The sequence below is a fragment of the Chrysochloris asiatica genome, unplaced genomic scaffold (genome assembly GCF_000296735.1).
Source record: "Chrysochloris asiatica unplaced genomic scaffold, ChrAsi1.0 scaffold02497, whole genome shotgun sequence".
Lineage (NCBI taxonomy): Eukaryota > Metazoa > Chordata > Mammalia > Afrosoricida > Chrysochloridae > Chrysochloris > Chrysochloris asiatica.
Genome location: NW_006411015.1, coordinates 4,933 through 10,934, shown reverse-complemented (window position 1 = coordinate 10,934; position 6,002 = coordinate 4,933).

Here is a 6,002-nt window from a genome sequence, read left to right as displayed (position 1 = left end):
AACAGCTGGTAGTTTCGAACTGCTGACCTTGCGGTTCGCAGCCCGATTTGTAACCACTACGCTACCAGAGCTCCTTATACAGTTAGAATTATTGGGTTAGAATTCATGTCTAAAAGGGAACCCACTTACCCTTACCAAATTTCCAGGTCTGTGTCACTGAGTGGACACAAGTGTCAGTAGGAGTTTCTCTCTCTTTCAGCAGATGTGCCATCAAGTCAGGTTGGGCATGAGGTGAACAAACGGGTTTGTGTTCCCTCTCTCTACTCACAGATTTTCTTGGTCCGGTCTGTCCCCTATGATTACAGTCTAGCTAGTTCTCAACCCAGCAGTTTCAAGACAACCCTTGGCTAGTGCCAGGTTAAGCTGGCATTACAACAGTTCTTTAGGCAAAATTTTTATGGGTAACCCTATATGGTGTTTTAGTCAAGCCTCTGCAGCCCTCCTCTCATTAAGCTCCCTCTGGACAGGTCTTTGTAGGTGATGTGCTGTTGCCTGGAGGCGCCCAGCTCTACCTCATGGGCTAAATTTGCCTACTACCACCATCCTCTCTTTGGGCTGATCCAACCACACTGCCCTCTTCTGGTTTCATGGTTAGACCACTTGCATTACTGGTGCTGTTTCCCTGCCAGTTTCGCTTGGTCTGAGTGTTATCAGTTCAATACTACAGACCTTAATCTGTATGACAGCTCTTCTAGGAGGTTCTCAGGACAGGGCCCTGAATCCAAAGGATGTGGCTCCCCTCCCATATGAACCTCAGTTTTCTAGGGTTCTTAAGAACCACTGGATGGACATCAGTCAATCCAGGTAAAGATAAGACTGGAATACCACTCCTCACTACACAACCAGAACATTTGTGTGGCTCTGCAGGATAAGCCTCAGATTGCAAGGTCAGTTTGAAATGCAAGGTCAGTGGTTCAAACTTACTAGCTAGTCCTTAGAAACCCTATACAGGGTCGATATACATCGGAGATGACTCGAAGGCACTTAACAACAATAATAAGGGGAAGAGGGATGTAAAGGTGGATTATAAACTGACCAATTTTTGTAAGCCAATTATGCAGAAAACAAAAAGACACCAATCCTTTTCAAGCTGCTTATGCAGATAGCAAACTGGTCAATTCCTTCAAAGCTGCTTGTTGTTGTCAAGTGCCCTTGAGTCAATTCCCACTCATAGTGACCCTGTATAGAGTTTGCAATATTTTAAATCTTTGAGGGCATAGAAAGCGTCATCTTTCTCATGGGGAGTGGCTGGTGAGCTCGAACCACCAACCTTGTGCTTTGCAGTCCAGTGCTTCTCATATGGGGCCACCATGCTCCCCGTTGAAAGCTGGCTCATGTGGATATAAAATTTACTAATCCTTTAGAAGACTGTGGACCAACCAACTATTCTGGGAGAATTAGAAACCAGAAAGGTCACACTCCCCATTGTATACAGCAGGCATCTCAGACAGGGACTGCTAAAATGTCAAGAGCCTAGTACTTTGTAGTTACTTGTATTGTTGTTGTTAAGTGCCTTCGAGTTGGTTCCAATTCACAACAGCCCTGTATACAGTTTCTGAGAAGAGGCTGGTGGGTTTGAATGGCTAACCTTATCTTACAGCGCTATACCAGGATTCCTTATACTTAGTTAAAAGCAACTTAACTACAAAAGCATGAAGTGGTTTGTGACTGGCTTACAAACTTTCACGAGGGAGCCTAGTTCCACAGGGTGTGGGAGAAGGTAGAATCTCCACTGAGTGGTTTGCAACCTGTCCAGAGGGGGCTGGTGAAAGGAGATAGGGCTAAGACTCTTGTGGTTCAATGGTGAATAATTGCTGTCAGGACTGACTGTGAGTGTTGTAAATGTAAAGTTAGATGTTTTGTAACAAAAGGAGGGGAGCGGTTGATCTGGCAGTCCAGGAGCGGAAGACCCTGGGACCATCAAGGGAAAAGATCGGAGTGTGGGACCCTTTACAGAGAAGCAGTGACATCAGAGATGTAGGCAGAGGCAATGACCTGGAGAGATGGAGCAGCTGGGGATTCTGGATTCAGGGAGGGAGAGGGGCTGAGTGCTGATGGCTGGGGGGTGGGGGTGAGGTGGGCTTGCAAGGTGTGCCCTTTGGTTGTTTGAATGGTTGCATATGCATATTCCTGAGTGCTTCGGAATACATAAAAAAAAAGAAAAAAACACCACACACACAAAAAAACAAGAGGAAATGGAAGCAAATGCCGTTGAATGATGATGCATGGAGGGGATTGTAATCATCGCAATGAAACGAAATACCACAGGATGAATGCAAAGTTGATGTTTTCCCATGTAAACTATCACCCAATTCACAATAAAAACTAAAACAACAAAAAAGTTACCATGGGGGGGAAATAAAGTGAAGAGGTAAAAAAAACAAAAACAAAAACTTAAGAACATGCTTACAATAATTTCTTCTCATCAAACTGAATAAAGTATCCAGAGAATGGATAAAACCAAAACAACCAAACCCATTAGTCAATTCTTACTCATAGCAATGCTGTAAGACACACTGTTTTTGTTGTTAAGTGCCAGTAAGTCAGATCCAACTCACAGTAACCCTGCATAGGGTTGCCAAGGAATGGCTGGTGGGTTTGAACCAATGAGCATATGGTTAGCAGTCCAGTGTTTATCCTACAGTGCTACAACTGCCTAATAGGGTTTCCATGGCTGTAATCTTTACAGAAGCCAACTTCCACATCTTTCTTCCACAAAGTAGCTAATGGGTCCAAAGTGCTAATACTGTGGTTAACTGCCAAGTCCTTAACCACTAACCACCAAGACTTCTTTAAAAATTGTAAAAAAGGGTGCAGGGGTGCCATCTGACCTCCCCTTACTTCCCCTCCAAGGGAAAGGAAAAGAATCAAACTCCATCAGCATCAGTCCTGGGCCAAGTCCTCTTACCCAGACACACCAGGACCCAAAAAGTTGTTTGGTGGGAGTAGCGAAGACTATGGGTAGAAGAGTAATATGAAGCAATCCACTGCACAACAAGAATGGAAAAAGACAAAGCATGATCTTTAGAAAACCAAGAAATGTGCTACTAATTACAGCGACATCATAACACTTGGCAGCCAAAGTAACTAAAATAATCATTCAAGTATCTATATATCTAGTAAATGTTGAGGATATAGTTGTATATAAGACAGCAGATGATGGACAATATATTCTAGGAATGAAAATCAAACACAAACTCAATTCTTAAAAAAATCAAAACAAAGAAGCTTTCCCAAAGGATTTTGTTTTCAGGTGTTTACAAAAATGTCAGTGAAAAATTTCAATAGTAATGTGTGGGTTGTTGTTGTTGTTAAGTATCGTCGAGTCAGTTCCGACCCATAGTGACCCTGTGTAATAGGGTTTCCAAGAAGCAGCTGGTGAGCTTGAATCACCGACCTTGTAGCTCAAACCAACTTTGCAGTTCAGTTCATTAACCCACAGTGCCACATCAGGCCTACAAGCTTTGCCTTGCAGGGTGAAAGGGGAGAAACATAATTTCAGACTTCCATTTCTGGATTACAGGTCTCGGAGACTGATTCTTGATGCGTGAAAACATAATAGCACTCAGCTCTCTCACTCTGGGGATTGGGCAGCCCACCACACTGCTTTTGTCTGGTGTCAGGACTGTCTTCTGGGTCTAAGAGATTCTCAGTGCAGGAACTTCAGGTCCAAAGGATGTACTCTGTTCTTGACTCATCTTTCTTGGTGGTAGTGAAGTTTCCCCTTTACACCTCTGGAATGGTTAATTCTAAACCTAGCAGGATGGCAATGCCTGCTTTATGGTTTCATATACCTTATTTGTACAGTTCCACCCCCATTAGTGTGTCATGCACCTTATTTGCATTATTACCAAGATATTCAAGGTCCTTAGATGGGTCATAAACACCATCATTGCACAGTCCCACCCATCACTAGAGTCCTTGTGTGGCGCTGTAGGATAAGAATGGGACTGCTAACTGCAAGGTTGGGGGCACAAACCCACCAACTGTTCCTCGTAAGCCCTATATAGTGTTGCTATGAGTCAAAACTGACCCGATGGCACTTAACAACAATAACAACCCAGTCATTTGGTGGGAATAACATAACAAGAGAAAGGCCATATTAAAGCAGTCCATTGCAGCACCTGTTCTCAATGTAGACTAAGGGAAGAAAACAATGGACTGGTGACTTAATTTGCATTGTATCTTTATATAATTTCACCATTCTAGGTCTCACTTTTTACAACTGTAAGGCAAGGCTTGGACCAAATTCTCTATAAGGATCCCCACAGCTCTATACTCATAGCTCAGAAAACAATCAGTGAAGGAAATTAATGTCAAAATTAAATGCTCTCTGGTGCTGGAATGACAACAAATAAAGCGTTCATTTCTTTTAAACCTCTTAAAATAAGGATGCAGAGTTTTAAAGCAACATGGTAAAGATGTTCTGTACTTTCAAATAAATGTACCATTATTGAAATTTTATTAATGCGTTCCTGAATTATTAAAACAATTCACATTAAGTTTCAACAAAACCAGTAATGAAACTCACCGATACTGTAATATCCTCAGTTTTTCGCTTAGCACTGGAGTCAAACAAGACATTTCTCCCTCGCCTTTCACAGTCTTGATACACAATCAGTCGGATTTGGCTTGGATCAAACTCTGGCAAAGGCCAACTTGAAAAGAAAAAAAAAAAAAAATCCATTATTGTCACTGTAACAAATATTCCACACAAAGTCTTAAAACCTATGTAACAAAAAAGGCAAAATGGTAGTACTGATAAAAAATACATAGCAGATGCCTATAAAAAATAATAATTGTTTAGCATTAGTGTTAAAAAGCTATAAAAACTGGGGGGAGGAGGGGGAAGTGAAGGGGGCGGGTTTCTGGGGTATACCCTTTGGGTGGTTGATGACGCATGGAGGGGATTGGAACATGGCAGTGAGATGATATATGATGGAATGAATGTAAAACTAAAGTTCTCCCATGTAAACTATCATATAATCCACAATAAAACATTAAAAAAAATAAAGCTAGACAACAGTTGTGGCAAGTATCACTTAGTGTACATAAAATAACGATCCTGGTTTGGTGCTGTCAAACAAGCACTGGATAGCTAACTGCAAGGTCTACAGTTCAAACCCACTAGTTACTCCTCAGAAACACTATTCAGGGTCAATATGAGTTGGAATCGACTCAACAGCACTTAGCAACAACACCATCATCAATTAAAAACAGAACTTCAGAGCCATGGTTGATGCAGAAAAAGAAGAACAAACCCGAATTTTCAAAACGTAGGTGTACTGACATGGGAAAACTACAGTTGAAAGCTCTAGCATGGGACACTCAGAAGAGGTATAGTGAGTTCTTTTAGGACATTGATGTGAGCAATTGGGGTTATTATCTTGTCAGTGACACACATTCAGAGTAATGTTTGGCTGCCATCTTTGAGCAGGGTATCACTGTTCCATTTAATATATTTAGTTGCTATGCAACATGCGTGTTGCCCTTGTCTTCCAGGAAGTAGATTAAGTTTCTAGCAGGGCATCTACCCATAACTCTTCCTGTACTGGTTATCAGTATCCCCACACATTGCAAATTCAAGTTTGTCCTAATTCATGACTGAACCAGGAAGAACTGATTTAAAGCCTTGATTAAAAATAGCAAACTTAATAAACATACATGAATATAAAATTTAACAAAATGGGCAGAATCTCCAGTGAGTAGTGTTCAATCTGTCTAGGCAGGGCTGATGAAATGAAATGCAGATGGGTCTCTTGAGATACAACAGTGAATAATTGTTATCAGGACTGATTGTGAAGGTTGGAAATGTAAAGGTAGACGTTTTATAGCAAGGAAGGGAGTGATTAACTTTTCAGTTTAGGAGCAGAGGTCCCTAGGACCATCAACGGAGAAGAGCCAAGAGCAGGACCCTACCCAGAGCAGCAGTGATGCCTGAGATGGAGGCAGAGATGATGGAGAGATTGAGCTGTTGGAGACTTTAGATCCAGAGAGGGAGA